The sequence below is a fragment of the Gymnodraco acuticeps genome, unplaced genomic scaffold (assembly GCF_902827175.1).
Source record: "Gymnodraco acuticeps unplaced genomic scaffold, fGymAcu1.1, whole genome shotgun sequence".
NCBI lineage: Eukaryota > Metazoa > Chordata > Actinopteri > Perciformes > Bathydraconidae > Gymnodraco > Gymnodraco acuticeps.
This window is the reverse complement of record NW_022991555.1, coordinates 1-11,742: the sequence shown is the minus strand read 5'-3', so window position 1 is coordinate 11,742 and position 11,742 is coordinate 1. Positions and strand designations below refer to the sequence as shown.

The window sequence follows — 11,742 nt, the reverse complement described above, 5'->3', positions numbered from 1 at the left end:
TATCAATACAGTTTAAAAGGGGAGTGGTTTGTAAAATATCCATAAAGAAAAAGAAAATCTGTTTACAGTTCTGTTTCATCTGGGTGCTGAGAGGTATCCATAGATCTCTTCATGTTGCTCTCAAAGTGCACCAGATTGATGCTTTCAACTTCAATATTTAAAAAAAAATCTTCACGGGGGAGCATCCCCCCGGACCCCCTAGAGGAGGTGAGGTCCGCCCCCCACTCATAAAAAAATAGCACTTTACCCCTGCCTATATGCCGTGAGCTGATTATGGAGCCTTCATTGTAACAGTAATTCAGATGCAATTGGCCTATAAAAGGCCTCAAATTGGAAGCACTGTCTGGGCCGTCTTTTTCACTCAATTCTGCAATAGGTAGATCTCGCCTTTCACCTAGGCCGAGTTCGGTGACCTTGGGCTTAAAAAGGTTGGTGACCACTGATCTATAGTGTCCTAATGTATTGGGCCATTCATTTCCTTACTGCAATTATCTCTAAAGACAATCTTATTTGAGCCAGACATAGCTTTCCTACATGCTTACTAAATAAATACATAAATGAACATTTTCTTTAAGGTTATCGTTTCCTTTTTTTTCAAAAGGAACAGACGGTTGTTTTTTTCGAATATGAAAATCATGAACCAGTTCTTAAAATCACAGTTATGTACGTATATACAGTATCATCACTGATGGAACTATTGTACTTTATTCTGCCTGCTGAGTAATGATTGGACTCCTCAGCCGTCTGCCTCAGAGTTTATTACATCAGGGGGACTGATGGAGGAATAAGGAGACGGATAGAGGAGTAAGAGGGTGAATGGACTGATCAGTAGAGTCCCTGTGGGAGGCTTACGTAAACACAGGAAGTACCATTCCTATGTGGGAAGTGCTTCAGCATCACTTTATCTGCCTCCTCTCCCTGTGTATCTCCTCATTGGAAGGACACTCTAATGTAAGGGCCAATTAGGGACACTATAACAAACATGTCTACTATCGGCTGGTAAGGACTTTTGTGATATAAAGAGGACAATAGTTTGTAGAAATGTGGAGAAATGACCAATGCTATATAGGCTTAATAGCCATGTTTCATATATGCACACCGATAGAAACATAATTTGAAGTCAGAGTGAATAAAAAATACTGAATTACAAATACAAACATCTGCTTAAGCTGTGTGGCTGCAAACTCCTGCCTAAAAGTAAGTGGGAGTCTATCACACCACCCACAATAAGTCAAGAGAGAGCAACCCTGCAACAAATAACATCAGTAATGCACTATACAGGATGAATAACAAGTACCGTTGATAAATGCAGGAAACTGTAAGCTATGAAAAATACACTAATACTGGGCCTCTAGCAACACATTTTTATTTTTAAAACCATTTATTTGATCCAAAGGGATCTTAAAAGGGACGCGTCAGGAATGTGTGATCTAGCAGTCTGCTAGATGCAATAACAGGGTCTCTCAGCCAGGGACCAGAGGGGATCCGAGGCATTTGTGCTCATTTAACAGGAGTTCAAGAGCCCTATAGATGGCCATCAATCAGTGTACTGTAAGTGACCGTGTACTGACAGTATGGCCATTCAGATTCAGCACAATGCATCTCATTTTCCATTGAGTCATATTTCATGTTTTCCATCAGCCTCACAGTTTTACGAAAAACCATTTAAAAACAGGTCTGTTTGGGTGGTGCTTCTTAGCAGCAAATATTGACTATCTTTTTAAACATCCAAAGTCCATATTGGTGTGGTTTCTTCTGACAATGCACCTTTAAATCTACTGTTAACCGTTTCATGTTGTGGTTTGTCTTTCTCACGAAAAACGTATCATATCTAAAATTCCTGCTAAATGCTGTATCATCATGACACGTATTTCATCACCAGATTCTCGCCAATACACAGTCCTACTTCCAGCACAGACCCCGTATTTTCATATTTGTAATAGAAGCTGAAGCCTCACTTTGTAAAATCTATACAGCACAACTCTGCCAAATGGACTGATAGAGCCGCAGTAGTTCGACGCTGAATCAGCCAGCTGAGTCGGCAAAGACCGATGATATGCACGATATGCTGCGACACATTTGACATTGAAACTGTAGTAATGTACTGATGTCAATATACTCAAAAAATCCTTTTCATTTTTACTTTTGATGTGAATCGTCCATGGCACGCAGAACAAAAATAGATGCAATAGAGCCGGGCAGTGCTACTAGCCGATTGCAACATTGATCCTCTTTACACAAAGCATTTGAGGACATTCAGTTGACTAGATATTCATTGACTCCATAGATATTGGTTCAAGTGTCTCAATTTGGACACATACCTTAGTAGACTGCCATGTTGTGCACTGTGAGAACTTTCAATTCTGACCGTGTTGAATTTTTTTCATAAAACGCAAACAGCTGCTGTGGCCTGTCCAGAAATGACGATCACCGGTGTTAGCTAGCTAGCTTGTTAGAAACGTTCGCTGTAGCAAATCATAACGGACTGCTCAATTAATCGCATAACGTTAATAGCACCATCCGGGAACTTAAGGATCATTTTGCAATTGGACGCATTTATACACTCAAAGCAGCACATGCAAGTAGAGTAGGACACAAATTGAGACACAACAAAGGTCTCATAGCAAACTCAAAGTACTATTCAATACTTAACTTCCCACAAACTTTTTATAAAATTGATATAAAAATAACTTACCTGGACATCGTAAAGTGCCACAATGTTTTCATGCTGCAGCTCCTGAGTAAATATAGAAGAGAAAAACAAGAAGCGTTAGCAGAAGGATTAACCAGCAGCTAATGGAGTCACTTTCCCAGGTCAAAGTCAAAGGTGCAGAGAAGGTCAATGTTGGATCATTCTTTAAATACATCAAGGAGATAATTGAGAGGCAATTAGTGTCATGCTCACCTTCAGGATTTTGATTTCCTTGCCAAGAAGGATCTGGGACTTGGACAGGTTCTTCTTATTAATGCTCTTGATGGCCACCTCCCAATCTGTCTTCTATAAGAAACAAAGGGCAGGAAGGAGAAAATGAAATATATATTTTAAAGCCCCTGTGAAATGTCCTCTTCACTTGTATCATAGGTTAATCTGGTTGTCACTTTCTGAGGATATAAGACATTCACTTTGGACATTTTTCCTCCAAAAAACTAAAACAAAAAATTATTTAGTTTGGCATTTACTTGCAAAAATATATTGACTGATATTGCAGTTGTGATTTATGATATAAAGAGAGATTTATTTTATTATGATTTATGAGAGATTATTTACATTCTATTTTTAAATATGATAAAATGAGCTCTAACCAAATACTGCTGTGTTGAGATTTTGACAACATTTTGAGTAATTGGGCAGGACTATTTATTTTTGAACCACTGTATAATTACAGTCGTCAGTTCAGACACCCATCTATAGCTTCTTGATCTGTACATTTCCAACTATTTTCTTCAAATTGAGCAAAATTTAAATCTGAATCACATAGAAAATGGGATAATCCATTTAACACTATAGAAAAATATACATATCAATACCATGCACATAATCATATAACCCAGCCCTAATGCACGAGATGTTTGACAATGGGACAATAATACATGTGTGCGTGTGTGTGTGCCAGACTAAAGGGATAGAGGAAATTCTAGCCATCCCAATGGCACCACTTGGGTTTCTGACTGCTGGGCCAGCCCATAGCGCTGAATGACACAATGAATGACGAGCCACTCCGATGACATTTAGAACGTGAGCCAGACTACTCACACTAAAAGCTAAAAGAGACTGTGGCTGAGATAATATTTCCAAAAGAGCTCCGTGAGCAGGTTTAAAAAGACTTTAGGATCTCACGTGAGCTCAAAGGCGCACAGAAATAGACCCGGCCAGGGGTGACTGTCTGATTCTCTGCCCTTGAGACAATCACACGGATAGTATGGACAAATGGAATCAACCTTGTCAGTTCGACTGGAGAGATTCTATGAATAAAAAGACATGCTTTCCGAATGAATCTAGGTTCAAAGGAGATGTTCTGCAGGTGCACTCCGCCTATAGCCTGGCATAGAATCTAGCACACACAAGAGACTGAGTGAGTGAGTGTTTTTTAGCCGACTGCCAACTGAACTGCATCCATACCCAGCTCCCTGACAGCCTGCCAAGCCAAGTGGGACTGAGCCGCTGACACTACACCATAGAAGAAAAAGAGGAGTGACCCCACTGGCCCATCATGTGAGGGTGAGGCGATGTGGGGGAGAGACATTATAACAACTGAACTAATGGCTCAGTAATGCACCACATAATGGCGAGCTAAGCAGTGCAGAGTACGCAGGACAAGTCATGCTGCAAAGACAGAAGCAGGCTTTCATTTTCCAGAATATAGCATGATCTCATTTATGAATCACAGACGATTATAGAGGTGTGGGCAAAAGGGATTAGCGTCAGCAACACTGCAGATGGACATTGGGCGATGGTGTAGACCAGGAATGGGCAAATGGCGGCCCGCGGGCCGCATGCAGCCCCCTCCTCCTCTTTTTGCGGCCCTCAGATTAATTTATAAACAACGTAATTAATAAAAAAATATTATTTAAAAAAAATTGTTTGTTTTACTTGTAGTACTGATACCGTCCACTAGACTCCTAGTTACGTCGCGAGCTGCGTACATGATTTCAAATACCGCAAAAATAATCTGACACATCTGCTTTTTGCAGATGATGTGGTTCTAATGGCTTCATCGGTCTGCGACCTTCAGCACTCACTGGATCGGCGCTGAGGAACAGCAGAGTGCGGGTGTGTTGACATTCCCCTTATTGTGGAATAAGGGGAATGCAGAGACTGGCTACAAGTGTTTTAGGTTCAAGTTAGACAACTAATGTCCGGGTTAGTGTTCATGACTTCATGTTTATGTCATCTTAATGGTTAATCTCAATACACACACATCAAAATAGCTTTATTCCACTGTTTAATAACCTGTTCAATACAAACATGCCACTTGTAAAAATGAAATAACATTTCTGTGAACTGATATTTGTTTAGTGAGCTTATTAGAGGATGTTCCCATTTTTGGGGGATGTTCCCTTTGATTGTAAAATGTCAATGAAGATGTCAGACTTAGTATATTTGTTAATAATTACATACAACACATGGAATTTGTGTGTGTGTTCCAAGTGAATCTGCGGCCCCCTGGTGGCCAGTACATCAATGATGTGGCCAGTACATCAATGATGTGGCCCCCACCACCATCAAAGTTGCCCATCCCTGGTGTAGACAGAGAGGAGGACTTTACACAAAAGGAGTATCAACTTAGGCAATACCTAAAAAAAAAAAAAAATACAAACAAAGAGAGGTGGCACATCAAGGAAAGGCCATACAAGTTTGACAGAGCAATGTAATAATCTCTGCATGTCAATAACAGAACAGGAATTCATTTATTCTTTAATAAATAAGTAGTTTTTTTACATCTAATTCAACAAAGGCTTGAAATATTTTTAAAAGAAAGAGAAACTTCTTTGGTGGCTAAAGGCTAATAAATTCATTCAACATAAGTGTTGAACGAATTTATTAGCCTTTAACCTCTTATTAGCCTTTAACCTCTTTGTGATAAATTCAGATAAAATGACGCTTTATTAATCCCCAAAATGAATTCAGTTTTCCACTGTTATTGTACACACATTACAAATGCCTTTTTTATAATGGTCGAAGAGGCCAGGGAGCAGTTTGTGGTTTAGTGCCTTGCTAAAGGACACCTCGGCAGTGCCAGGGGAGTGGAACTGGCATCTCTCCAGCTACCAGTCAACACACTATTGGTCAGCTTCACGACTTGAACCGGCAACCCTTCAGTTCCCGAGCCAAGTCCCTACAGCTGCCCCAATTCTGGAAATCTGGAAAGAAGCCATACCTTGACTTAACTACCTCAAAAGTACTTATTTACTAAGTGTCTTAGATTAATTGGCTAACGCTAATAGATTAAGACCCCATTTACACAGGAAGGCAAGCGCAAACGAAACCGAACCGAATTCGATAACAAAAAAGTCTTCCGATAAGACAATGCCGGGCACCGGGTAACCATACAAAATACACAATTTCGGTTCTGCTTAACGGTTCCTAAACGCGGTAGACCCCGTATTCCACCGGGTCTGTCTGCGCCGCGGCGCGGCAGTGACCCGGTGGAATACAGCCAGGGTAAGGGCGGACTGGCCATCTGTGTGTTCTGGAGAATCACAGAACGGCCGGTCGTCAGCGGGCCGTTGATGGCCGGCACGGTACGCTGACGGCCGGCACCGCCCTTCATTGTTTTGCAACGCCATCATGTAAGTTACGGCGACAGAGGTCCACAGTTGCCCCGCAGCGAGGCTCCCCCCGCCCTCCCGTAGACGGTTCACGAGCTCAGTCACTTCATAACACCAAAGATGGATCGCGGTAAACGCTCTAAAGTGAGGCTCCACTACACTAAAAAAAAGAAAAAGACAAGGTACAGTGTAATGCCTGTTATAGCTTGCCACAGACATAGCTCAGTTAAAATAAAGCATAGTATATTTTTTATTTGTAAAAATGTCAGTTAAAGCTTAAAAGAATAAAGATATTTTTGTTATCTAAACGTTTGACCTCTTTCTTTTACAATTTTGGAATCGAAACGGGGAATCGATAAGCAGAATCGGAATCGATACATTTCAAACAATACCCATCCCTACTTGGGACCCGTTATCGTTTGCGGGGTCCGTTTCCGCGGTTCCGTTACGGCCTCATGTGAACGAACGGGCTATACGCAAGAGAAAAGTAGCGGATACAACCCGTTTCTTTCTCGTGTAAACAGCACCTATGAAACAGATTAATTACATTCAAGATAGTAACAGCTCCACTGTGCATTGTTTTTAACTCTTGATTATTCATTTATTTAATCGTTTATTTAGCAGGGACAATGCACAGTAATGAACACTTAAAACATTCAAATGTATCAAGCGTAACAGTGCCAGATTTAGCTTTGAGCTAATTTCCATCCGCAGTCCCTCACATAAAACATTTAAGACGTTTACATTTTACAAACATAGCCCAAACAAAATACATGATATGCAAAAAGTGCAAGAGCAGCATATACAAGTATTTATGACATGGTAATACAATATAGCAGCTACGACATATAAAGTGCAAGAGAGGATACAAGAGCTACCTAAAGTGCAAGAGGAGATACCCCTGTGTTAAAGTGCATTTAGCGGTGATTACACGTCTGGTTGTTGCAAAACCATTCTTTAAGTTGTCCTTTAAAGCTATTGAGAGTGGGACAATCCCGTATCTCAGTTGGGAGGCTATTCCACAATGAGCTGCCTTTAATGGAGAGGACATTTTGTCCTAAAAGTGGTCCGTCTACGGCAGACTTCAGTCTCCTCTGGTTTCTGACCTAGTGAAGCGTCCAGTGTGCTTTTTGTGGATGAATTCCCCTAAGGGGGGGGGGGGGGGGGGGCAGTCCATGTAAACATTTATAAAAAAAACACGTACTTTTAAAAGACTTAAAATTGTCAAAACTCAAGAAATTGTGTTTTTCAAGGATGTGGTGGTATGAATTTGGCTTTCTGTCAAAACCTTGATAGCTCTCTTGTACAGTTGTTCTATGGGTTTCAGGTTTGTTTCATATTGTTTGAAAAATGAGACTGTATTGGCTGCTATGCCATGTTGCAACTTGTCTCTTAGAAGTTGTGAAATTTGATTAATTTTGAAGAGTTGCAGAGAATTAACTTGCAATCAACATAACAACATTGCATCTTCATTCGATTGGTTTCCTTTTCGGCAACCCTTTTTCTACAGCCATGATCAGATTGTCCCGCCTTATCTCTGATGAATAATGTCTTGATATGACAGTGCGACAGGAGCCAATATGTACCATCCAACACTGCCTGGGCACTGAAGCAACCCATCACACTTATTGCAGCCATGTGGCTCTAACCTTCCTGTTCCTCCAAGGTGGTAATAATCCTATAAATAGACTAAATGGCATGTGGATGATTGGACTTAAACAGTTAATGCACTGATCACATGCCAGGACGGTGTTACCGAGACAGGAAGGCATGTGAGCGCTGGACGGATGTGCTGGACACTCAGCTTCCAGTGATGATTAGGGGATTGCTTGCAGGCCTACACTCAGCTCATGTGCTGTTTACACGAGAACGCAAACGGTTGTATCCGCTACTTTTCTCTTGCGTATAGCCCGTTCGTCCACACGAGGCCGGAAACGCGGGAAGGGACCCCGCAAACGATAACGGGTCCCAAGGTGGATGGATCTGCAAACGGAACGCTCTGGGGGGCCAAACGGCTCCGTGTGTACGCCCTATACGATCATTTCCTGATAACGATGAAGCCATAGCCCCACCTCTGCTGCTCACTGCTGTAGCATGGTCAGTAGCTACTGACCATGCTACTGACCATGCTACTGACCATGCTACTGACCATGCTACTGACCATGCTACTGACCATGCTACTGACAATGCTACAGATGTTAGTGCAAAATCTACAGCTCCTCTACCACAACCATCAGCAACAAGTGGACATGGAGAATTACATGAACTACATGTTGCCAAATCCACCACGGGGCATAAACAGAAGGGCAACCATGGCAACCATGCTCGGGGGTCTTCTTTGTTGCTTTTGGTGTATTTTGTGCCGAAAGTACAGCGCCACTTACAGGCCCGGCATATGTACTACATACGTACTACAGGCCTCCAGAGCGGTCTCGTGTGAACGGAAGACTTTTATTATATCGTACTCGGTTTGTTTGCGTTTCGTATGCGTTTGCGTGTAAATGAGGTCTCTCCGGGGCGAGGACTAGTTATCGATGGCCGCTCTGCTCAGCTCACAGTAGGGAGTGTGGAGAAGCTCTAATGTGGCTTTCATTGAGGTATTCAGGACCATATGCTTCACACTGGTAGCATGGGGGCACTATGATGTCATCTCCTGCACCTCTGTCAAAACAAACTCACCGTTCCTGTACACTGAAAAAACTGAACCGTTGACTCTAGTGTCAAAAATGTCACATAACTGTATTAGTTGAAAGCAATAATTTTAAGCTGATGCTAATATTTTATTATTTAAATGTAATATTATTGCTTTCAACTAACCTAATACATTAAATCTGTTGACATTCAAGTCAATGGTTCCGTTTGTTGCAGTGTATCCTGCTGATGAAAGAACACACGGAAATAATGCATTGATTGCTGAGATTTGTGAATATGATGTCAATGCTTCAGTATGAATATGCAGCTCTTACATAAGCTCCTTAAAAAGGCCCAGGAAAAACCCTGCACCCCCATCCTCCCACAGTACGTCAGCAAGTCATTCACTGCTGCCTGACTCATCCGTTTCATGAATGAACCAAGCGGTATAAAAGCACACTTGTAAAAGACATGCGGCTGATGAAATAGGACTGAAATCACCTGTGTAGCATGATTGTACACAACAGACAGGATGTTTAGTCATGAAAGCAGTCTAGTTTTAGAACCCTGCAAAAAGGTGACAGTCCACATATGTTGCTGCAGAACTGCATGCTGCACTGACTGACCCAGATTTCCAAATGAAGCCCTGAGGAAGAAGAGGGAGAGAGATGGGGAAGACAACACTGCAGGTGAGTTATTCATTTACCTTCCTGTGTCTTCCTTTGAACACCACAGCGAAGGCTCCATGTCCAACCAGGTCTTTCCTGCTGTACTCAAAATCTCCCACAGTCTCCATTGTGGTGGGATGATGGTCCAGCTGCTCCTTTTATATGTTGCTCTCCTCTTCAGAAAATAATCCTGGAGCAAACGATGCTCTCAGTCTTAGTGATGCTGCTTCTTGCACTGCGGATTTACTACATGACAGGCTGCTCTGATGTGCATAAATAAGAGATGCATTCAGGACATGATGCATTCACACGTCCTCTAAGTAGGTTGGAATGTTTGCAATATCACAAAGAACAGACGGCTTTGAGCATGGCTAACAACAATCCTGAGCTTGGTATTTCAGTGCCAGCTGTCCAGTTTGATAGATGCAAACCAGCTTTACATTACTCTCTTAAGAGGCTCACTATCTCACTGTGTGTCCCCAGTAACCTGGTTCACGAGGACAGTCTACATGATGCTGCTGGACATGACCATGCAAACACTGAGAACAGCTGCAGACAACGAGCTATCTGTTAGCCTGACAGTGACATAACTCTGTGGCTACACCTAGCGTCATAGCTGCTGCCCATAGCAGGTCAATGCTAACATGCTAACAATTGAAATACATTGTCTTGTGATACTGAATAATTCAACCTGCTTCTATCTGTATTAATGTAGCAACCTGTAAAGATAGCCGACATCCGGGAACTAGTTAGCATACAAAATCTGAAGAATGCAACACAATGTCAACACAGAGCTGTTGTTTTTCTGAAGTCCTTATGGTCCGTCTTCTTCCACAATTAGTCCACAAGAAATATGTTTCTCCTCTTGATAAACACTGACGTTTCCCCAGTGAGAGTTAATGTTATCCGTGTCACATCAAAGAACACTTCGTTGTTTCTCCGTCGTGAAGAAACGTTGGTGTTAGCAGTGAGAGCAGTAAGCTGTCGCCTTCACTTAACTGTATTTTCACGTTAAAGTACAGTACGTTAAACTGCTAATGTAAATTGTACTGTTTTAATCTCTGTACATCTCTGTCACACCATGACAGGAGGGAAGTCCTCTCGTCTTGACGCTGATTTTAACAATACTGGAAACTAGTCCCATGTTCTGTCTTTATAGCCTATCCGTCCGCGGAGGGCTGTTTGAGACATGTCCTTCCGCTGCAAGAGTTAGTCCGTCTACTGAAGATCTAAAGGACTCATAGAAAAAAATGCAAGTCATTTGGTATTTGCACTAACTTACAGATAATAAATTACTTTAACTATATGTATATTTGGATAACATATATATGAAATATATGCAAATATACACGGATTGTTGAGAGGTACAGGTTAAAATCATTATCACTGAACAAGTGATTGGTTTGTTACATATTACATTTGATAAAATGTCATTTGTAAAATATATATTTCAAATTTTGATCAATTATTAATACATAATCATAGATATGTATCATTCTTATTTTTAATATGTAACATGGTATCCATCAAAGAATTAAAAAACAATAACAATAATTTACAGATTAATCACGTTCTAAATGTTGCTCAATTATGACTACATATAGCATTATTTCCAGCGGGGGAGGTCTACTGTACATGACAAAAGAAAACGTGTCATTAGAAAATGTTGAATTTCGACCAGGAGAAACATTTGACAAATGGCAAGTCTATACAGTAGTTTACCATAGCCTACAATACCTGCTCTGTTTAGGTCTGACTCCCTCTGGTGGCTGGAAACAGTACCGCTTTGTCTTCATGCCCCTGGCTGAACTCATATAGAAAGCCCCGTATTGAGGACAATAGGGTTATTTAGGGACGTGAGGGGGGTTTAAATTATTTAACTTAAAAGTATTATTTTGCTGACAAACTCGAAAATGTTAAGATGTAACACTAAATAAGGATTTGGTGTGGACACTGGTTCATATATAATATCTTTCTTTGGGGAATATAAAGATGTCAGTAATCTGTAATTGAACAACAGATATGAAACTGCTCAAAGCATGGGTAATAATGAATCAAATATTACCTCAAGTCAGAAAATATCCTAATTCATTCATAAAAGTGAACAAAACTGGGAATCTGACAAAGCATTCAATAGCATCTGCAAACACGCGTGATCTGTACCTAAAATCTA

At 41.1% G+C, this 11,742-nt stretch overlaps 1 long non-coding RNA gene across 1 annotated transcript; it reads right to left on the bottom strand.

Annotated features, from left to right (window-relative positions):
* Nucleotides 1-356: 356 nt before the first annotated feature.
* Nucleotides 357-10,700, bottom strand: LOC117533527. Its single transcript, XR_004567063.1, has 3 exons — nucleotides 9,608-10,700; nucleotides 2,906-2,998; nucleotides 357-2,737 (listed from the first exon to the last, which is right to left on the bottom strand). It is a non-coding gene; the product is annotated as an uncharacterized LOC117533527 (long non-coding RNA).
* Nucleotides 10,701-11,742: the final 1,042 nt, after the last annotated feature.